The sequence below is a fragment of the Mobula hypostoma genome, chromosome 6 (genome assembly GCF_963921235.1).
Source record: "Mobula hypostoma chromosome 6, sMobHyp1.1, whole genome shotgun sequence".
NCBI classification, from domain to species: Eukaryota; Metazoa; Chordata; class Chondrichthyes; order Myliobatiformes; family Myliobatidae; genus Mobula; species Mobula hypostoma.
Window position 1 is genome coordinate 187274718 of NC_086102.1, and position 24411 is coordinate 187299128.

The window sequence follows — 24411 nt, forward strand, 5'->3', positions numbered from 1 at the left end:
GATTTATTTCATACCTATTATTGCGATTTCTATTTCATGAATTAAAAATTGTGTTCCGATTATTTCAGGCGATCTAGTCAGACAGCTGTGATTGGCGCAGTCGCACATGTGCTGGTGGGCGGCGGCAGGTTTCGAAGCGGACGGTCGAACTTGTGGAAAATGGTGAATTGCGGGAAACACGGACCCTTCTGGTTTGTAGATTTTAAAGAGGGTCATCGTCAAGTGTGGAATGCAATGGTGGTGGTGTTTAAGGCTTCCTCGGCATCTCGAATTCAGCTGTAAAGGAAACCTTTTATTAATTCAGAGAGTTACTGCTGTTACCCTCGTCACCTTTCCTCTCCAATTCCCTTTGCATTCTTTTTCTTAAATATTTATCGCATTTTCTTTCTTCTAAACTGTACTTCATTACTTTATTGTTACGAAATAGCCTTGACTAAAGATTCATTTCTGTAGATGCTGTCTGACCCGCATTTTGTGTGTGTTGCTCGGGGTTTCCAGTATCTCAGAGTCAGATTTAATATCCCCGGCATATCATGTTGTGATTTTTTTTTTAACTTTACAGCAGTAGTATCGTTAAATACATGATAAATAAATATAGAGACAAAAACCAAGTTACATTATGTGTGTGTATTAAATACTTAAAATAAGTAGTGCAAAATAACAAAAATTTAAAAATGTAGCGATGTGGTGTTCATGAGTTCGAAGTCCATTTAGAGATCGGATGGCAGTGGGGAAGAAGATATTCCTGAGTTATAGTGTGTGTGCCTTCAGGCTTCTGTACCTCCTTACTGATGATAATAGTGTGAAGAGGGCATATCTTGGGTGGTGAGGATCCTTAATGATGGACGCTGCCTTCCTAAGGCACTGCTCCTTGAAGATGTCTTGGATACTACAGAGGTTGGTACCCATAGAGCTAACTAACTTTACAAGTTTCTGCAACTTATTTCGATCTTTGCAGAATCTCTTGTGTTCATACTTTAATAGCCCACAGTTTAAGGATCTCTATCCAATGCAGTAACTTTGTTGGTGCTGACCTCCTTGGATGTGTTATTTGACTGAGGCCCAATCAACTATTGTAAGGATGCAGGCATTTAAGTGTGACTATTTGATTAAGCAAAAGGAGAAATTCTGAGTCCCTCAATAACATAAGTCAAACTATCAATATACTTATTTGAGTGTGTGGAACTTTTCAACGAAATGCCAGTAACATCGGAAGGCTGCTGGACCAGACAATATTCCTGGCCGAGTGCTCAGAGGATGTGCAGACCAGCTGACAGATGTTCTCACTGCCATCTCCAACATCTCCCTGAGCAGTGCTGTCGTTCCAATGTGCTTCAAGGCCGCCACCATTGTCCCCGTGCCCAAGAAGTCTTCAGTGTTCCGCCTCAACGACTACCGTCCCATTGCTCTCACATCCACTATCATGAAATATTTCGAGAGGCTCGTTATGAGGCACGTAAAGACCCTGCTGCCCCCCTCACTGGACCCCCTGCAGTTTACGTATCGTCCCAACCGCTCAACAGATGACACCATCGGCACCACCCTCCACCTGGCCCTCACCCACCCGGACAAAAAAGACACGTATGTTCGAATGCTGTTCATAGATTTCAGTTCAGCATTCAGCACCTGATTGGAAAGCTGAAACTGCTGGGCCTGAACACCTCCCTCTGCAACTGGATCCTAGACTTCCTGACTGGCAGACCTCAGTCAGTCCGGATCAGGAGCAGCATCTCCAACACCATCACACTGGGCGTGGGGGCCCCCAGGGCTGTGTGCTCAGTCCACTGCTGTTCACTTTGCTGACCCACAACTGTGCAGCAATACACAGCTCGAATTACATCATCAAGTCTGCCTATGACACGACCGTGGTGGGTCTCACCAGCAAGAACGATGTGTCAGCATATAGAGAGGAGGTGCAGCGGCTAACAGACTGCTGCAGAGCCAACAACCTGTCTCTGAATGTGAACAAAACAAAAGAGATAGTCGTTGACTTCAGAGCGACCACTCTCCATTGACCATTGATGGCTCCTCCGTTGAGATCGTTAAGAGCACCAAATTTCTTGGTGTTCACCTGGCAGAGAATCTCACCTGGTCCCTCAACACCAGCTCCATAGCCAAGAAAGCCCAGCAGCGTCTCTACTTTCTGCGAAGGCTGAGAAAAGTCCATCTCCCACCCCCCATCCTCACCACATTCTACAGAGGTTGTATTGAGAGCATCCTGAGCAGCTGCATCACTGCCTGGTTCGGGAACTGCACTGTCTCGGATCGCAAGACCCTGTAGCGGATAGTGTGGTCAGCTGAGAAGATCATCAGGGTCTCTCTTCCTGCTATTACAGTCATTTACACCACACGCTGCACCCGCAAAGCTAACAGTATTATGAAGGACCCTACGCACCCCTCATACAAACTCTTCTCCCTCCTGCCATCTGGCAAAAGGTACCGAAGCATTCGGGCTCTCACTACCAGACTGTGCAACAGTTTCTTCCCCCAAGCCATCAGAGTCCTCAATACCCAGAGTCTAGACTGACATCTACATCATTTATTATTATATTGTAATTTGTCCTCTACTGTGCCTATTGTCTTGTTTATTAATTCTTGTACTGCCCTGCACTGTTTGGTGCACGTTATGTAGTCCTGTGCAGGTCTGTAGTCGAGTGCAGTTTTTATGTTGTTTTACGTAGTCTAGTGTAGCCTTGTGCTGTCTCACATAGTCTAGTGTAGTTTTGTGTTGTTTCATGTAGCACAATGGTCCTGGAGGAACGTTGTTTTGTTTTTACTGTGTACTGTGCCAGCAGCTTATGGTTGAAATGACAATAAACTTGATTTCTTTACAACAACCAGAAAGATATTAAACATGTATAACTCAGCAGAATAATTTTTATATTACTTCCCATTAATGCTCTATGCTATTTGTATTTGTTTTCAATGTTTAGTGTTTATGATTAGAAAGATATAGAATGCTCCTGTTGAAGTAAGGAGGTTTATTTTTCGAAAAGAGTACTCTGCTCTTTTTAACCCATTGTTAAGATGACCATGCTATGCCTTTCCTCAAACGGATCTCATTGATTCCAAGATCAGGCATGACAGAAACTGGTAAATGAGGAGGGGTGTTGCTTTTCTAAGGGGATATATAGCAGTGCTTATGAGATTGTCTAGGCATGCCATATGACCAGAATTTGGAAACAAGAAAAGGGTCACTCTAGTGGGGCTGTATTATAGACCCCCCCCGTCCCCCCCTCCCGTCGTCAGCAGGAACTTGAGCAGGCACGTAGGGAAATTGTTCATAGTTGTACCAATAATAGGATTGTATTAGTGGAAAGTTTTAACTTCCACATTATTGACAGGCCCACAGAGTGCCCAGCAATACCTACATCAGGCTACATTATTGACTGTAGCTCAGTGTTCAACTGTACTAATGAACAGACTTGAAAACTTGGGCACCTTATTCTCTCTGCAAGTGGACCTTTGACTTCGTCATCGGGAGGTCACTGTCAGTGAGGATTAGAAATAACATTTCCTCCTCGCTGACAATGGATCCAGAGCGACTTTGTCATTTGAACTCAGAATTTGTTCAAGTTTAATTATCATTCAACCATGCATGGATATAGTTGAAGAAAACAGTGTTCCTACGGGGCCAAGGTACAAAACACGTTACCAGCAACGTAGCACAAATAACACAGGCTTACGATTTCAGAAAAAAACATACAGTCACATGCAAATAGTATAACCCCTGTCCCTGAGTGGCATGTCTAGGCTGATTGTGAGTTGTCCTGTGCCAGCTTGTTCTTCCACCGAGTGAACACTGGAGGGCAGCGTAGATGGGTAGGGCCATCCCTCAACCCAGTGTGGATTCCACTGCAACCACACAGGGCAGTGCTCTCTCCCACACCTCCAGCGTCTCCTCCCCCAGGAGACTGCAACATGCGACCCCATGGTGAGGACCTAGTCCTCACCACAACTGAGGCAACATAGCTCCTGTACCATCAGTCTCGCCCATGAACCAGTGAACAGGACTCGCAGTATTCCATGTTACCATTATACGACAGGGTCTTGTGATTGCAATTAAAACATCCAAGACAATTACACTCACCGCACACCATCTTGAAACAGTAATGATACGCAACCAGTCTGGGCGACAACACAACAACAGTACGGAATATGTCCACCTCCATCGCCATCGAGCAACTTGCTGATGGGAAAGTGCTGCAGTACTTGATGAACTTAGTATCCAGCAGTGACTTACAATTGTAAAAATAAAATAAGGGAGGAACAAATGCACCTTTGATTGGACCTGGGGTGGCCACTGCATCTGAGCATATCACCATTTTACGGTACAGCTCAAAACTTACTGATCCTATGGAAGAGAGTGGATGTCAATGGGACTTACTCTAGTGGAGATCTGTGAATAGTGGTGTTCTGAAGGGATTTGCACTGGGACCTTTGCTGTTTGTAATAGATATTGTAAGTGATATTGATGTAAATGTGTATGCAAGATTTAAAAATGATGCCGAAGGATATCGATCACTTCCATCTTATTAATGGAGAAATGGCAGATGGAGCTTAATCTGACCAATCTGGGAGATCAAATGTAACAGGACCCTTAACAGTATAGATGTACAGAGGAACCTTGGTGTTGGAGTCCATAGTTCCCTAAAATTGGTTGCACAAGTTTTTGATACAGTGGTAAAGAAGGCTAATGTCTTGCTTGTGTGACAAGAATACACATAGATAAAGATGTTAGCTGTCCTGGGCTGGCACCAGTGGGATCAGCAATTGGTCTGCCACCTGTCTTCAGGAGAGAGAGATAAGGAAAACAATGGAGCAGCATTTGGAGATGTTAATGAAGGGAAGGAGAGCTGTCAAGATCGGCTCCCCCTTTGAACCCTGAACTATTTGAAGTGATGGACAGGCGATACCCCAGCAGGGGGATAAAAAGGGACAAATTCGCTAAGGCAGGACACACAAGATACCCGTGGTAACGAGACCCTGGAAGCGGTGCGTCTCTCACAAGTCGGTGGGAAGTTTTGGAAGGCCGGTTGCGGGACCAGGCCGTAGACGCACAGGGTGGAAAGGCACGATCGGCGGGAACCTGGTGTGTGTCCACCCTTGCCTGGGTGCTGGGTTCACCGCAGAGAAATGATCGTATCTGGAAACGGAGGGGTCACGGTCGGTGACCTCAGATGACATCACAAAGGACTTGCCCGAAAGCTGACTGCGAAGGTCTGTGTGTGGAAGCTGTTTTGAATATTCATTCGTTTTGCTCTCTCTCTCCTCCCCCCCACTGTCCATCGCCACGGCAGCGATTACTGCGAACTGAACTGAACTAAATTGAACTGAACTTTGCGTCACTTTGAAACTGGTCATTTACCCCTAGACAACGATAGAGCTTGATTGATCCTGTTATCTTAATTCTGTGTACATGTATGTTTATCATTGCTGAACTGTTGCATTCATTATCCTTTTGATTAGAGTACTGTGTTGCTTGTTTCTTTAATAAAGCTTTCTTAGTTCTAGTAATCCAGACTCCAACTGAGTGATCCATTTCTGCTGGTTTGGCAACCCAGTTACGGGGTACGTAACACTTGCCATACACCTTCTTTATCTTCTTTGTTGAGGCAGTGAATTCAAGCGTCAGAAAGTTATGTTGCAGCTTTATAAAACTTCGTTTAGACCACACATGGAGTATTACATTCAATTCTGGTTGCCTCATTATAGAAACAAAATGGAGGCTTTGGAGACTGTAAAATGGAGGCTTTGGAGACTGTAAAGTGGAGGCTTTGGAGAGCGTAAAGAGGAGGTTAATTAGGATGCAGCCTGGATTAGAAGGCATGTGCTATCTGAAAAGATTGGAAAGACTTTGGTTATTTTCTCTGGAGCGGAGGAGGCTGAGGGGAGAAGTAATAGAAGTTTATACAGTAGACAGGCAGTATGTTTTACCCAGGCTTGAAATATCCACTGTAGGGAACATTTACATAAGGTCATGGGGAGTAAGTTGAAAGGGCAAGTTTTTAATCAGAGTTGTAGGTGCCTGCAATGTGTTCCAGGGTGGTAGATATGGTTGAGGTATTTAAAAAGCTTATAGAAAGGCACATGAATATGCTGTGGGTGGGATATGGACATTGAAAGGATTAGTTTGATTTGATTAGCCTGGCAAAGCATCGTGAGCTCACGAGCTACTCCTGTGCTGTATGTTCTTATGACCCTCTTAGAAAGACAGAGATCACAAATTAATGTACGCTTTAACAACTTCCAGTTAAACACTATTCTTCTTGTTAGGTCAAAATATTATCAAATTCAGGGGTTGATAAGAGAATGGAGTTCAGTTCCCACCACTGTCTGAGGAATTTTTATGCTATTCCCGTGACTGTGTGGGTTTCTTCCAGGTGCTCCAGTTTCCTCCCACATTCCAACGTGTACCAGTTAAGCTGAGGGAGTGTATTGCTCGAGGCGAAAGATGATGACACTTACAGGCTGCCATAGCACATCCTGGGACCATGTTGGTCGTTGATGCAAGTGACACATTTTGCTGTATTTAACGATATTTTGATGTACATGTGACAAATAAAGCTAATCTGTAATCTTTGAAAAGTTCCTGGCTATTCTGTAGTTGCTTCCCTAAAAAGGGATCAAAAATAGCTTATGTATGAATTGTCAGGGTGAATATCTGAATCAGATTTAATATCACCGTCATATGTTGAGAAATTTCTTAATTTTATGGCAGCGGTGCAATGAATTACATGATAAAAATAGTGAAAAAAAACTGAGTTAGGTTAAGTATATATGTATATAAGACAAAGGAGCAGAAGTCAGCCATTCGGCCCAACGAGTCTGCTCCGCCATTCTATCATGAGCTGATCTATTCTCCCATTTAGTCCCACTCCCCCGCCTTATCACCATAACCTTTGATACCCTGGCTACTCAGATACCTATCAATCTCTGCCTTAAATACACCCAATAACATGGCCTCCACGGCTGCCCGTGGCAACAAATTCCATAGATTCACCACCCTCTGGCTAAAAGAATCTCTTTGCATCTCTGTTCTGAATGGGCGACCTTCAATGCTTAAGTCATGCCCTCTCGTACTAGACTCCTCCACCATGGGAAACAACTTTGCCACATCCACTCTGTCCATGCCTTTCAATATTCGAAATGTTTCTATGAGGTCCCCCCCTCATTCTTCTAAACTCCAAGGAATACAGTCCAAGAGTGATCAAACAGTCCTCATATATTAACCCTCTCATTCCCAGAATCATTGTAGTGAATCTTCTCTGAACCCTCTCCAATATCAGCACATCCTTTCTTAAATAAGGAGACCAAAACTGCACACAATACTCCAAGTGAGGTCTTACCAGTGCCTTATAGAGCCTCAACATCACATCCCTGCTCCTATACTCTATTCCTCTAGAAATGAATGCCAACTTGCATTCGCTTTCTTCACTACTGACTCAACCTGGAGGTTAACCTTAAGGGTATCCTGTATGAGGACTCCCAAGTCCCGTAGCATCTCAGAACTTTGAATTCGCTCCCTATTTAAATAATAGTCTGCCTGTTTATTTCTTCTAGCAAAGTGCATAACCATACACTTTCCAACATTGTATTTCATTTGCCACTTCTTTGCCCATTCTCCCATCTATCCAAGTCTCTCTGCAGACTCTCTGTTTCCTCAGTACTACCGGCCCCTCCACCTATCTTTGTATCATCAGCAAACTTAGCCATAAAGCCATCTATTCCATAATCCAAATCGTTGATGTACAAAGTAAAAAGAAGCGGCCCCAACATGGACCCCTGTGGAACACCACTGGTAACCGACAGCCAACCAGAATAGGATCCCTTTATTCCCACTCTCTGTTTCCTGCTAGTCAGCCAACGCTCTATCCACGTATGTAACTTTCCCGTAATTCCATGGGCTCTTATCTTGTTTAGCAGCCTCATGTGTGGCACCTTGTGTATTTGGATTTTCAAAAAGCCTTTGACAACATCCACTGCATCTCCCTTGTCTAGCCTACTTGTAATTTCCTCAAAAAATTGCAACAGGTTTGTCAGGCAGGATTTTCCTTGAAGGAAACCATGCTGAGTTCTGCCTATCTTGTCATATGCCTCCAGGTACTCAGTAACCTCATCCTTGACAATCAACTCCAACAACTTCCCAACCGCTGATGTCAAAGCTAAGAGTTCTGTAATTTCCTTTCTGCTTCCTTGCCCCCTTCCTAAATAGCGGAGTGACATTTGCAATCTTCCAGTCCTCTGGAACCATGCCAGAATCTATTGACTTTTGAAAGATCATTGCTAATGTTCTGCAGTCTCCACAGCTACTTCCTTCAGAACACGAGGATGCATTCCATCTGGTCTGGGAGATTTATCTATCCTTAGACAATTCAGCTTCCTGAGTATTTTCTCTGTCGGAAATGTGACTCTGCACACTTCTCTTCCCTGATACCCTTGAGTGCCCGGTATACTGCTGATGTCTTCCTCAATGAAGACTGATGCAAAATACTCATTCAGTTCCTCCGCCATCTCGTTATCTCCCATTACAATTTCTTCAGCATCATTTTCTATCGGTCCTATATCTACTCTCACCTTTTACTCTTTATATACTTGAAAAAGCTTTTAGTATCCTCTTTGATATTATTTGCTAGCTTCTTTTCATATTTCATCTTTTCCCTCTTAATGACCTTAGTTTCCTTTTGCAAGCTTTTAAAAACTTCCCAATCCTCTGTCTTCCCAATAATTTTAGCTTCCTTGTATGCCCTCTCCTTTGCTTTAACTTTGGCTTTAACTTCTCTTGTCAGCCACGGTTGCATCCTTTTTCCATTAGAAAACTTCTTTTTTTGGAATATATCTGTCTTGCACCTTCCTCGCTTCTCACATAAACTCCAGCCACTGCTGCTCTGCCATCCTTCCTGCCAGTGTCCCTTTCCAGTCAACTTTGGCCAGTTCCTCTCTCATGCCACTGTAATTTCCTTTACTCCACTGAAATACCGACACATCAGATTTCGGCTTCTCTTTTTCAAATTTCACAGTGAACTCAGTCATGTTATGATCACTGCCTCCTAAGGGTTCCTTCACCTCAATCATGCTGATCATCTCTGGTTCATTACACAATACCCAATCCAGTACAGCCGATCCCCTAGTGGGCTCAACAACAAGCTGTTCTTGAAAGCCATCTCGTAGACATTCTACAGACACTCTCTCTCTCAAGATCCAGTGCCGACCTGATTTTCCCAATCCACTGACATGTTAAAATCCCCCACAATTATCATAACACTGCCCTTCTGTCAAGCCTTTTCTGTTTCCTGTTGTAATTTGTAGTCCACATCACAGCAGCTATTAGGAGGCCTGTATATAACTGCCATCAGGGTCCTTTTACCCCTGCGATTTCTTAGCTCAATCCATAAAGATTCTGCACCTTCTGATCCTATGTCACCTCTTTCTAATGATTTAATATCATTTCTTACCAATAAAGCCACGCCTCCCCCTCTGCCTACCTTCCTATCCTTCCAATACACCGTGTATCCTTGGACGTTTAGCTCCCAGAGACATGCGTCCTTTAGCCAGGTCTCAGTGATGGCCACAATATCATACCTGCCAATCTGTAGTTGTACAACAAGATCATCCACCTTATTCCTTATGCTGCGTGCATTTAAGTATAACACCTTAAGACCAGTATTTGGTACTTTTTGCTTTGATTGCACTGCAACTCATCCCATTGGCTGGAAATTTGCCTCACCCCGGCCTATACTTCCTGACATCTTTACTGCTCACTATCAGAGATTTATTTCTGTTTTCCCCCTCCTCCACTCTGTCATTGCAGTTCCCATACCCCTGCCAAATTAGTTTAAACCCTCCCTAACAGCTCTATTAAACTTCCCCGCCAGGATATTGGTCCCTTTCGGGTTCAGGTGTAACCCGTCCTTTTTGAACAGGGCATACTTCCCCTGGAAGAGATCGCAATGATCGAAGAATCTGAAGCCCTGCCCCCTGCACCAGTCTCTCAGCCACGCATTCATCTGCCTGATCCTACTATTCTTGCCCTTGCTAGCACGTGGCACAGGTAGCAATCCCGAGATTACTACCCTGGAGGTCCTGCTTCTCAGCTTCCTTCCTAACTCCCGGAAATCTCTCTTCAGGACATCCTCCCTTGTCTTATCTATATCATTGTTACCAATATGTACCAAGACAACTGTCTGCTCACCCTCCCCCTTTAGAATATTCCAGACCCAATCCGAGACAATCCCGTACCCTGGACCCAATACAAGACAATTCCGTACCCTGGCACCTGGGAGGCAACACACCATGCGGGTATCTCTTTCAGGCTCACAGAATCTCCGGTCCGTTCCCCTGACTATGGAATCCCCTATGACTACCGCATTCCTCTTCTCCCTCCTTCTCTCCTGCACAACAGCGCCAGAGACCCGGTCATCGTGGCCGACCCGTCAGGTCATCCCCCTCGACAGCATCCAAAGCGGGATACTTGTTGCTGAAGGGGGCAGCCACAGGGGTGCTGTCCACTATCCGGGCATTTTCCTTCCCTCTCCTGACAGTGACCCAGTTTTCTGACCCCTGTAGCCCAGGGCTGACTACCTCCCTGTAGCTCCTGTCTATCACCTCTTCACTTTCCCTGATAAGCAGTAGGTCATCAAGCTGCAGCTCCAGATCCCTAACACGGTATCTGAGGAGCTGCATCTCTGTGCACCTGGTGCAGATGTGGCCATCAGGGAGGCTGGAGGTCTCCCAGGATTCCCACATCTGACACCCTGAACAAAACACTAAACCTGCAGACATGCTACCTAATTCTACAGGAATGAAACAAAGAAAAATAAGTCTACTCACCCACTTACCTCGCCAAACACACGAACTTTTTAAACCGTTAGCTCGTACCATTAGCTGTGTGAGCCCTGCTGTTCCTGTCTGTCCGGACCGATTCGCCAAGAGGGGGAAAAAAAGAAGGTGCCTCGCTCTCGCCTCTTCCTGTTACCACCTAAGCCCGTTGAGCCACAGCCCTATACTCTGCTGCCCACTGTATAGGGTTGTCTCCTTTTTAAACTCTCCGCGCTGTCCTGTCTACGTCATGCACCTGCGCAGTCTAGTCCTCCTTGTACTTGAAGTTTTTTTAAAAACTGCCTTCCTTCAGAATTTAGCTCTAATGCCTCTCTTCTTGTCCCGATCCAAAAAACAGCCGTTGGAAGTCCCCATCCTTTTTAAACTCGCCGCGCTGTCCTGTCTACGTCATGTGCCTGCGCTGTCTGGTCTTTCTTGTACTCGAAGAAGTTTTTTTAAAAACTGCCTTCCTTCAGAATTTAGCTCTAACGTCGCTCTTCTTGTCCCGATCCAAAAAATATATGTATTAAATAGTTAAGTTAAAATGTAATGCAAACTAACAAAAAAAGTAGTGAGGTAGTGTTCATGGGTTCAATGTTCATTTAGAAATTGGATGGCAGAGGGGAAGAAGCTGTTCCTGAATCACTGAGTGTGTGCCTTCAGGCTTCTGTACCTCCTTCCCGATGGTATGTGTAAAGAGGGTATGTCCTGAGTAGTGGGGATCGTTATTGATGGATGCTGCCTTCCTAAGGCATCGCTCCTTGAAGGTGTCTTGGATATTACAGAGGCTGGTACCCATGATAGAGCTTACTAATTTTAGAAGTTTCTGCAATTTATTTCAATCTTGTGCAGTAGCTCCACCATACCAGATGGTGATGCAGCCAGGTGATACAGTAAGTCAAATGCCTTTAAGAAAAAAGGTCCTCTATAACCACCGGCTAATTAAATACTTCCAACAAGTAAATAGCATAATCTAGCATTAATGAACAATAAGGGTTAATTTCTTTGTAATCATTATGTAAAAATCCAAGAAATTTCACACAGTTCTCCACACCAACAGAAAGCTGGATTTTCAGGATAAGCATATTCCACAGGGGAAAAAAATGTTGGAAATGTCCACCGGGTTAAGCACCATCTATAAACAAAATTTTTTTAATTGTTGATTTGCTTAACAGTTTTGGTAAGCTACTGGATTGGAATGTGTCTAGGATTTTGGTTCAAATGTAAACATTTTAGCATGTTAGCATTTCTTGGCTTGAGGTGAAAGTTTGGAGACCCAGAGCTTGATGCCAAATCAATAGAAAAAGATGGTTGCCACTGATAAGTTGAAATTGGAGATGTGTGATAAGCCTCTTTAAAGAGACATGGCGAGTAACCACTGTAAACTTGGACCTGGGGGAATTGCTGCTGACATTGTTCCTGGTCATTCCAAACAATTAAACTTCTTACTGTGATGGGCATGAAAATGTCTTTTGTGACAAACTTTACTTGAGAAGGTTAAATCAATCATCACCTCCATTTCATCAGAATACCACAAGGAGCAGCATTCCCTGAATTCATCTAGTGTTTAGCCTTGGTTCTAGCTTTCCATATTTGACCTCTATCCTCTTAAAGTCCACCTTGCAAACTCTTTCTATTTCTAATTTTAATTTTGATAGATTGATTCATCTTAATTTGTATTTTATTCTGGACTAAAAGTTAATTCTAACAACTTGTGTTGCATGATTATGTCTTTCAACAAATGTGGAAGAGATTGAAGTTTAGATTATTAATGATCACTGTCCTGAAAGTAATCACGGCTAGAATTAATTAACAAAAGAGGAACATTCTACCATTCAATCAGAAATCTATAGGATTCTGTATTGCATATGCAACAGGGGAATTGGCATTGAAAAATAATTACTCAAAGCATATCCATCAATTTTAATTTGTGAATGTTAAGTTTCTTGCTATGTACCTGTCGTGCTACTGCGAGTTTTACATTGCACCTGTAGATATGAGAATAAACTCAACAAATTTCTTAAAGAGACATATTTAACCCTGTAAAAAGTCATTGTTGGGAGGAAATTTTTAAGTGCAATGCTTAACCACAATAATGGAGAAAAATATTGGTTTTCAGCCTTTTGGCAATGAATTAGAACTCCATGATAATTTCTAGCCTTTTTATTTATTCAGTTTTATTAGTCTAAGTTTTGCTGGTAAGACCTTGGAAAAAGGTGTTAAATCACCACCATGAACCACTTCAGTGCTTCAGGTAGCGGTAAGCAGTGATGTTTGGTAGCAGAAAAATTGTAGTAAGTGCTATGGTTGATAATGACTTTGAATATGTTGAAGATATTAATGAATATTGCCACAGGTGACTGTGGAGGCCAAGTCATTAAATATATTTAAAATGGAAGTTGACAGGTTCCTGATTAGTCAGGGAGTCAAAAGTCACGGGAGAAGGCAGGCGAATGGGGTTCAAAGGAAGACTAAATCTGCCACGATGCAGTGGCTGAGCAGACTCAATGGGCCAAGTTCTCTAATTCTGCTCCTATGTCCTAAGGTCTTATTAAGGTGGAGCCTTGTGGCCCAGGAAGTGCTGTTGGGCAGTGAGTTCCAGGATTTAGACTCAGCAATGTCAAAAGACTGAGAAGACATGTTCCATTTGGTTTGCTTAGATATAAAATTATTACCTTGACAAATTGTAACACCTTGACACTGGTCATAGAGAAAGGATATAAAAGACTTCATATCATTTTTCAATTTTCTTTGATCACTTTATGTAGTAACATTTTACACACAAATATGGGGATCTTCCTTGTTCAATAGTCAGAGCAAACTCATGAATACGGAGGAGGAGAAGATGGCGACGTGATGGCAGCGCACGTGGCCACTTCGGTGGTGATGTCTGTTATCTGTCAAATAGGGGACCGTGCACAATCCTGATTTGATGGAGACAGACATGAGAGTACAGAGGAACGTCTGGAAAACTTCTGAAATGCCTGCTTCGCTGCCGCTGCTGCTATGTGGTAACTGGAATCTCCGGAGCAGAAGGCCCCGAAATCCTTGGCTTTGCGTATTTCAGCGGCCGGGGCAAGGTCGAAGGCGCTTGGCAGAGGATGGCGCTCGGGAGGCTGTATCGGAGAGGCTGGTCGGAAGCTCGAAGTTTTCGACAGATGGACTCAGTGTCGGCTGTGTTCAGCTGCTTCCAAGGCATCGGCAAGTTGACGGTGCCTGGAGGTTTATGGCAGGGAGTTTCTCCCTTTTGCCGCCGCTATCGGGGACTCGGGAGTTGATCGACTCGGGACTTTTGAGACTTTATTTACCGTGCCCGTGGTTTGTTCTTCATCAAATTATGGTATTGTTTTGCACTGCTGTAACTATATGTTATAATTATGTGGTTCTGTCAGTATTAGTCTTTGGTTTGTCCTGTTTTCTGTGATATCACTCCGGAGAAACATTGTATCATTTCTTAATGCATGTATGCATTTCTAAATGACAATAAAAGAGGACTGAGTGTTCTCATAATCTAATATGTAAGTGATGAGCTCCATCTAGGAAGGCCATTTCTCTTAACTTTCCATTAGTTTCTTTACTATGATTCATGAAATAATAATTTGGCTTCCTTTCAAGTGGGAAAGGACAAGCCACAACAACAGTTTCTCACTCAACATCAGCAAAACCAAGGAGCTGATTGTTGTCTGCAGAAGAGAGAAACCAGGGGTCCATGAGCCAGTCCTCATTAGGGGATGAGAGGTGGAGATTGTCAGTAACTTTAAATTCACTCACCTCAACATGGAACTAATTTCACAATCTGCAGACTCACTTTTAAGGTCTCTGCAATTCACATTCTCAGTTTTATTTATTTTTTTTGTATTTGCACAGTTTGTCTCTTGCACATTGGTTTCTTGGCAGTCTTTCATTGATTCTATTATATTTCTTCATCTTGTATATGCCTGCAAGAAAATGAATCTCAGGGTAGTGTATGGTGACATTATCATAAAGCCGTAGAACACTACAGCACAAAAACATACTCTTCAACTCAAGCTATTAATTTGCCTAGTCTATCAACTTGCACCCACATCATAATGCTCCACACCCCATCCATGCATGTATCTACCTAAGTTTATCTTAAATGTTGAAATCGAACATGAATCCACCACTTCGGCTGGCAGCTTGTTCCACACTGTCTCCCATGATCTCTAGTTCCAGTCTCACCCAATCTCGGTGGAAAAATCCTGCTTGCATTTGCCCCTCATCATTTTTGTATGTCTCTATCAAATTTCCCCTCATTCTCCTACACTCTTAGGAATAAACCTTTCCTTATAATTCAGGTCCTCATTAACTGACAACATATCTTTCCAATAGGTAGATGACCAGAACCGAACGCAATATTCCAAATGAGACCTCACCAAAGTCTTATACAACTTCAACATAACATCCTAACTCTTTACTTAATACTTTGATTTTTGAGTATGACAATACATAATTTGATAATAAAATTACTTTGAACTTTGGCTATTACTTAAAGTTCCTGTTTCTTTGATATCCATTTCTGTTGGCAGCTTAAGGAAATTCCTGCACCAAAAGACTCCATATTCATTACAGTGTTCAACACATTCCAATGGAATTCTCAATGATAGCAAGCTATTTTAGTTTTTCTGCTAGTTCTTTGAAGCTTCACTCAAATTTTATATTACTCATTGCTGTCATGCACTACTTAGGAATTGAAGATGATTTGTTTTTACTCACATTCTGTGTGGCTAATAAGGTCATAGGTCGGGCAGGTGGTATGGTACATGTTTTCCTGGACTTCTATGTCCTCCTAACAATTCCTTCTTTGAACTTTCTCCTTCATTTTGAGTGGTTACAAATTTCCATAAGTCAAGGGCAGGATCAAGGAGGCTTTGTGAGGATCTTTAGATTGTTTGCTCTGTCCACCTTGTAATCTTTTCGTCTGGCAGCAGGTCTGTTTTGGGGTATAGTAATGGATATGAAAATAAAGCAGACTGCTTGTCAGAGTCAACTGATTTTAAATTGATATTGATCTGAGAGAGAGCACAGATGTTTGTTCTTTTAAACTGCCAATAGGGTTGGTGCCTTCTGTGAAGGTGCACAGTTTTAGTATCTCTCCAATACTTTAACTTATCTGATATGGGCGGTCCATGTCTCAGTAGCGTTAGCTGGGCATGAAGTTTGTCCAGACATGAGGTCCTGATCTTCAAATGTTGATCTCCCTCAACTAGCCAGAGTGGGCAATGAAACTGGTTTGTGTTACTGTTTCTTTAGGAGGGATCTAAATTAATAACTCAAATCTTAAATGCACAGAAGACCCAATCATGCCTGATATTGACAAAGCAGTTTCAGGCGATGCTTCCAGATGACTCACAGGTAAATAACAATAACTTTTCCTCTGGCAGTACAACACAACAGAGTAAAGGAAGATGGTTGAAGATTGTACAGACAGAAACATGAACAAAGATACAAACACTTTTGCTTGTGCCCTGACTATCTATTTGCTATGGAACAGGGGTTCCTAACCTGGGGTCCACAGACCCCTTGGTTAATGGTAGGGGTCCATGGCATTAAAAAAAAGTTGGGAATCACAGTCGTGCAGAAATAATGCATATTTGGTGACTTCTTTGTGAAGTATGTTTGACTGTTTACAGGCGGGTTTCTTGTTGCTTAGCACTTTGTAATTTTCCATCTCAATATCCTTCTGATTTATCCGTATTGTATGTAGCCTGCTGTGCTATTCCAACGAGGCCGTAAATGGACCTGAGAAACAGCATTTCTTCAGGGTACGTCCACACTAGACTGGATAATTTTGAAAACACTGGTTTTGAGTAAAATGACAGGCGTCCACACTAGGCGTTTTTCAAAATTTCTCTGCCACATTAAAACAGATATTTTGGCGAATCTGCTCCTACTGGGTATGTGCAGACACATCTGCAGAAAACAAGCGAAGAGGAAACAGTTTAATATTTACGTTTCCGCGGCGGCGTTGTGCTATTTCCATTGGTCAAAAACTAGAGTACCAACAACAACAGCGAAAGAAAGTTTTCAACAATGTCTTCGAGGAATACAAAGAAAACCTCCGGATTTCTTCGTTTAGACAGACAATGAAGCCGAGCTGTTTCTGCGAGTTACAAACGACTACAAAGTCAACAGAGCAGTGGAGAACGTGGAGATGTTTAACTCCAAACAAGCAATTAATGTAGACAATAACGTAAACAACATGCGCATGAAGCTGTCCTCTTCCCGAGATCAACAAGCGAGTGGAATCTTCTGCCGCCAGACCTGCGCAGTATTTCTGACATTAATATTGTTAAAGATAGACTCAATCAAATCAATTTAGGGGATCTAGTCCAAAAAGCTCACTTTGCAATTTAACTCGCACGCCGTTCACACTGACTGTGCGTTATAACAGCCGTCTGGTAGTGCTTGCGCAGTACCAAGCAGAAGCAATAAAAGCATTGTTGTTGTGGTGTTGTCATGACAGCGTTTTTAAATATCTCCGTTTACCCGTCCTCACTACAACGCACAACAATCGTTTTCAAATTTACACACTCTGGAGTGTGTTTTAGAAAAGCTCTGTTTCGGGGGATGAAAACGCCGTTTCAATGTGGACGGAGGGTCAAAACGAAGAGAAAGAGCTTCGTTTTCAAAATTATCCGGCATAGTGTGGACATAGCTTCAGTGTGGACACCTTGCAGCCTTCAGTAGTTAATACTGAATTCAACAAGTTTGCTTCTCTGTATCAGAATCTATCAGTTCAGTAAGGTTATTCCTCTGCAATATTAGCTCAGTTTTTTTCAAATCCATAAACACTATGTGGTCTGCTGGACATTCCCAAGATTCCTCTTTTGGTTTCAGTTCTCTATGACATTTCTGACCTAATTTTCCCAGGTGTTACATTTTTTTCCCTCTGCTTCTAATTAATCTATCAACCAAAGTGCTTTTTATAGGCAGCATATCGCCATGGCAACCCAGGCTTTCATTGATATCCCTTGTGGCCCTTCCATTCCTACCCCCTCTACCCCTTGCCCACACCCACTTCCATTGCCTTGCAACAATTTGAAGCTTGTCTTCTCACTTTTCTGGTTAGGATAAAGGGTCTTGAACCTGAAGTAATAACTCAATTTTTCATTCCATTAATATTGCTTGAATGGTTGGCTGTTCCCAGCATGTAGTATTTTTGTTCATGATTTCAAGAAATTCCAGTTTTTTATATATATTTTCAAGTAATATTAAGGATTACTTGTTTTCGTCTTAATTGATATCTTGAATTAAGATTGATCAAAACACATTGTCTAGGTATATTTTAATGATTACATTCAGCTGAATTGAGGAGCCAAGAATTCTAATTATGCAAAAGATACATCAAATTGAATCTTAAAAACGTCCTCAAATTATATTTCAAAACAATGTTATTATTGGCTTTAAAGCACTGTCTGAACTGTACAGAATAATACTCTGCACTGCTCAGCTTTGATTCTTGCATTGTGCACTGTTCTTCCTCTGGAGATCTCCACTTTAGATTTGCAGTGGTGGTAGATTGTACACTACCAATATTGAAATGATTAACATTTGTCTTAGTAAATGTCAAAATAGATGTACTGTATTATAATTTTATAGTAATGCACATTTAAACTCATTCAGCTCATCAAGCCATCTGAATGTTATTGTTGTTGTTGTTCATCCTTCGTAGTCGAAGATGACCATGGCTTCAAAGTCAAATGGGTGATTAGTGGCTGTGGGTCTGGAGGTGACTGATGAGGCCAATCCGGGCCCTGAAGGCTCGCCCACATGTGGGACACAAGTGGGTGGGTGCTGTCGTGGCAGTGGATGCTGCTCGGGCCTTGCACACAGCACGCTTTCGTTGAGCCTCGATGATGCGCCTGACTTCAGCTGCACGGGCTCCTGTGGTGATCTTGCTGCGCCTAGCTGGACGGTCGAGGGCAAGCGTCTCCCACGTGTTGATGTCGACACCCAGGCCTTTGAGGGACGCTTTGAGGCAGTCTTTGTAACATTTCTTCTGCCCCACCCCGACTGAGCGCTTGCCCTGACACAGTTCTCCGTACAGCAGCTGCTTAGGCAATCGGCTGTCTGGCATTCTGACCACATGTCCAGCCCACCTGGCTTGGGCTTTCAGCAGGAGGGTGTAGACGCTGCAGAGCCCAGCTCATTCCAGGATTTCCGTGTCGGGGACTTTGTCCTACCACCTGATGTGGAGGAGTCTGCGGAGACAGCTCGGGTGAAAGTGGTTGAGCTGTTTGGCGTGTCTGCTGTAGACAGTCCAGGTCTCGCTGGCGTAAAGGAGGGTGGTAAGGACCACTGCACAGTAGACCTTCAGCTTGGTGGTAAGGCTGAGTCCTCTCCGCTCCCAGACGTTCTCACGGAGTCTCCCAAAGGCAGCGCTGGCTTTGGCAATCCTGTTGTTGACCTCAGCGTCTATGTTCACTGTGCGAGAGAGCGTGCTGCCCAGGTAGGTGAAGTTGTTGACTGCCTGGAGGTTCTGGCCCTTCACCGTGATGCGCGGCTCCTGGTATGGCTTTCCTGGGGCAAGCTGGTACATAACTTCAGTCTTTTTGGTGCTGATAGTGAGACCGAAGTTGTCGCAGGCTTGTGAGAAGCAGTCCATTTCACGCTGCATCTCCTGCTCTGTGCTGGCGTTGAGCGCGCAGTCATCAGCAAAGAAGAAGTCTCTGATGACAGTCTCTTGCACCTTTGTAACTGCCTGCAGGCACCTAAGGTTGAACAACCTGCCGTCAGTCCTGTACCTGACGTGGATTCCTTCTTCGTAGTTACCGAAGGCATCTGTCAGCATGGCAGAGAATACCATACTGAACAGAGTCGGGGCAAGAACGCAGCCTGAATAGGATGACAATAACATCATACATCTTCAGATGACAGCATCTTTATTGAGTGACAGACATGGTGAAGAGCAGAACTTGAAGTTCAGCAATACCTGTGTGAACAGAACAAACATATTTTGTATGCTGAAGCTAGTGAAGTGAATCTTTCCCAGAGAAATTTTGTTTGTACCCTACAACATGAGCTGAGATTAAGCATGAAACAGGGATTGAATTTGCAGTGCTGCTGTCCTGGATACACTCACATTGTCAGTGATGGAGCAGATGAATGATGCTGGGCTACCTTTATTTGGTAGCTATTTGCATCGATACTAAGTGCCTTTATACCCAATCTGTAACATCTTGCAAACCCCTTTCTATAATGGGCTGACATTATTAATGTACTTACAGGAACATCTTGCCTTAACTGTTAAAACCTTGCAGTGAATGTTGATCCCTCTATCATTCATTCTGAAATTGCTTTAGGATTATTCCCTTCTGGGAACAGAAAGTATGATTAACTGAATTTAGAGGCAAAAAGAATTCCCAGTGAGCCTCTTCACTCCCTTCATGTGGTCCCTTGAAGTCAGTTTGATAGAGTGGACCTGTAAGCTGCCACAATTAATGCTTATGATTATTTGGTTTTGTATCCCTAGCATGTGGAGGCCTCCTGAAGTAGGATAATTTACCAAAAAAAAGATTCTGTTCTATTTTGCACATGAGAAAAGCTTCATGACAGCAGCCTCATAAATTTGTTTCGATGCCCTTATCACATTATTACCTTAAAGTATAATGGATTCTTCGATGTTGGCTTTCTTCACTAATTGTGTGATCATTCTTAATAATGCATACAGGTTTAATTATTTAGAGAAGTTTAAAAAATAGTAGGGTCCTCCCTGCAAATGGAATTCTTAATTTCCATTTGCCTTTGTAACCTGATTGTTGTTTTGTTTATATTTTTCCCCTGATATATTGGATCAGGCACTTGGTGGAGAGGTATTTTTGTTGTTTGTATAGAAGTTCTTGTGGTAATTCTAGCTGTAAGTAATTAGCCATTATATTGTTTTGTCTTGACTGATATAATGTCCATCTGATTCTTTTTTTCAAATGTAGCAAGTATGTTTTATGTCAAGTTCCTGGATGTTATTATCTCTGAGGGTCTATCCTGGACCCAACATACCGAGCAGCTACAAAGAGGGCACGGCAACGGCTATATTTCATTAGGGGTTTGAGGAGATTTAGTATGTCACCAAAACACTCACAAGTTTTTATAGATGTACTGTGGAGTGCATTCTAACAGGCTGCATCACTGTGTGGTATGGAGGGCAGGTACTACTGCATAGGATCGAAATAAGCTGCAGAGAGTTGTAAACTTAGTCATAGGCACTAGCCTCTGTAGTATCCAATTCATCTTCAAGGAGCAATGCCTCAGAAAGGTGGCGTCCATCATTAAGGGCCCCTGTCATGCATGTTCTCATTGTTACCATCAGGAAGGAGGTACAGAAGCCTGAAACCAAACACTCAATGGTTCAGGAACAGCTTCTTCCTCTCTGCATCCAATTTCTGAATAGACATTGAACCCATGGACACTACCTCATTACTTTTTTATTTCTACTTTTGCACTATTTATTTAGTTTAACTAATATATATCCTTACTGTAATTCAGTTTTTTATTATTATGTATTGCATTGTATAGCTGCCATAAAGCAACACATTTCACAACATATGCAGGTGATATTAAACCTGATTCTGATTATGATTGTAATTTCTTCCAAATGTGTTCTCGGCAGCCCAGGTATAGACTAGGAGTAGTCCCTTGAAATGCAAGGGAGCAGACGTGGGATTCAGGAGCTACAACCTGCTGGAGGAACTCAGTGGGCCAAGTAGCGTCCATGACAGGAAACAGTGTTGATATCTTGAGTCGGAACTACATCAGGACTGAGTGTGAAGATGCAAGATGGCCAGTATGAAATCAAGTCAAGTCAAGTTTATTATCATTTAACTACACACATGTATCCTGACAAATGAGACGTTTCTCTGGGTGAGGGTGTAAAGCACAATAGTACATATAACACACAATAACTTCGGAAAGTAAGAATTAAAGCTACAAATGAATTTCATATAGATAAACAAAGTGCAAAAATTAAATATTTTAGGGCACAGTACAAATTATCCGGTGACACTTTGAATGTGATGCGGCAGGAAGTTCAGAAGCCTAATGGCCTGGGGGAAGAAGCTGTTTCCCATTTTGATCGTTTTTGTCTTTATGCATCGAGTCTTCTACCTGATGGTTGCTGAAGAGAGAGGGGAAACAAGTGGAGATGTTTAGGAGGATATTCATACTATTAGGAAGAACGTATTTGTAATGTAACAGCGTATTAAGGTGGATAAATCCCCGTGGTCTGAATGAGTACATTCTTTGACTTTGTGGGAGGCTTTATGAACCACTTTAAATTGTATAAGAGAGTGATGCGCACATAACAAAGAGGTGTGAACAAGTTTAAAAGTTTCATTCCAAGTATCCTCATCAATTGAAATCTGTAGGTCATGTTCCCAGAGGTTTTTAGTTTTGTCTAACTGAATGTTTCTCAATGCCAACAACATACTATAAACATTAGAAATAGATTCATTATGAAAAGGTTTCAAAGTAAAAATTGTATCAATTAAATTCTTATCTAGACATTTAGGAAATGTATAAAGTTGAGAACGCAAGAAGTCTCTAATTTGTAAATATCTTAAAAATGTGAACTTTACGAAGATTATATTTAATAGATAATTGATCAAATGAGGAAAGACTATCTCCAACAAATGCGTCACTCTCTTTTACAATTTAAAGTGGTTCATAGAGCCTATATGACTAAAGATAAGCTCTCTTGTTTTTACTAAGATTTTTCTCCATACTGTAATAGGTGTAATGTCGAAGAGGCCTCTCTAATTCATATGTTTTGGTTCTGCCCGCGGTTTGATAAATTTTGGAAAGAAGTATTTCAAACTTTCTCAGAGCTTTTTAAAGTAAACCTTAAACCCACCCTCTGACTGCCTTGTTTGGCATTGTTGGAGGAAATGATTTTACTTTTAAATCGAATGATTTGCATATTTTGGCTTTTATTTCTCTTTTAGCCAGAAGAATTTTGTTGTTTAAATGGAACGATGCCACTCTGCCTACTCATGCCCATTGGTTGATTGATGTTATGTCATGTTTAGATCTAGAGAAGATTAGGTGTTCTATTTCTATACCTAGACAAGATTTTTCCACATTATGGGGGCCTTTTTGGAACTACTTTCACAATTTTCGACTTGCTCAGCAATGATGATGGCTATTATATGTCTGAATTTACGACTATATGTCTAGAGATTTTTTTTTTCTTTTCTTTTAACCAGGCAACTGTTTCTTTTCTCTCTTTTTTTCTGTTTTGTTATGGGGTTTTGATTTTGCTTTAGATTGGAATAAAATATACCTTTTCAATATTGTGGTTAATTTACTATACATAGTTATGGGGCAATTCAGTCTTGTTTCTGTTTCCATAATATCATAATGTATTTTGTATTCGTCTATGCGAGTAATTAGATTAGATTATTAGATTATGAGGACACACAGTCCTCTTTTATTCTCATTTAGTAATGCATGCATTAAGAAATGATACAATGTTCCTCCAGTCTGATATCACAGAAACACAAGACAGACCAAGACTAAAAAACTGACAAAAAACACATAATTATAACATATAGTTACAACAGTGCAAAGCAATACCGTAATTTGGTAAAGAACAGACCATGGGCACAGTAAAAAAAGAAGTCTCAAAGTCTCTTGAAAGTCCCATCATCTCACGCAGACGGTAGAAGGAAGAAAACTCTCCCTGCCATGAACCTCCAGCGCCGCAAACTTGCCGATGCAGCACCCTGGAAGCACCCGACCACAGCCAACTCCTAAGGCTGTCCGAAAACTTGGAGCCTCCGACCAGCCCTCCATCACCGAGCACTGAGCAGCATCTCTGCCGAGCGCTTTGACCCCATCCTGGGCCGCCAAGCAACAGGCAAGGCCGAGGATTTGGGGCCTTCTCCTCCAGAGATTCTCGATCGCGCAGTGGCAGTGAAGCGGGCATTTCAGGAGTTTCTCCAGATGTTCCTCCATGCTTCTCATGTCTGCCTCCATCAAATCAGGATTGTGCATGGTACCCTACTTAACAAATACAGATATCATTCACCGGAGAGGCACTAATTTTCAGAGCTGAAGCTTTATATTGCAGTTATACAGTTGCTGATGAGGTCGTACTTAGAGTACCGTGTAGAATCAATAAGGTGGATGATGTCTTTTTCCTTTGGGGGGGTGAGGAGGGGAGGGGGATGGAATCCAAAACTGGAGGTCATAGATTTAAGGCAAGTGGGGATAGATTTAAAAGGGATCTGAGGAGCAACCTTTCATGCAGGAGTTGATGAGTATATGGAATGACTAGCCAGAGGAAGAGACTGAGTAAGGTATCATCTGAGAAACACTCGGGTAGGTACATGAAGGAGCAGGTTTTGTAGGGATATTGGGATTAACTGGATGGACAAAATGGTATAGACTGGTTGAGCTGTAGAGATTGTATCCGTGCTGCATTGCTCAAGGACTCTAAAGGGGGTGAGGGCTGGGTGGAGGGATTTGAAGGACAGACGACAAATTGGGAGTGCCAAAGAAGGATCCAATGTAATGAGGTGGAGAGGAGGTTTAATAGAGGAACAACCAATGGGAGGGATAGTTATCTAAAAGTGCTCA

The 24411-nt window shown here is 42.4% G+C and overlaps 1 long non-coding RNA gene across 1 annotated transcript in view; it reads left to right on the forward strand.

Moving 5' to 3' along the window:
- Positions 1 to 103: 103 nt before the first annotated feature.
- LOC134348690 (uncharacterized) overlaps positions 104 to 24411 on the forward strand; it is an 81223-nt gene continuing 56915 nt past the window's right edge. Inside the window, exon 1 of the long non-coding RNA XR_010018476.1 lies at positions 104 to 191. This is a non-coding gene — a long non-coding RNA (uncharacterized LOC134348690). The remainder of the gene's footprint in view (positions 192 to 24411) is intronic.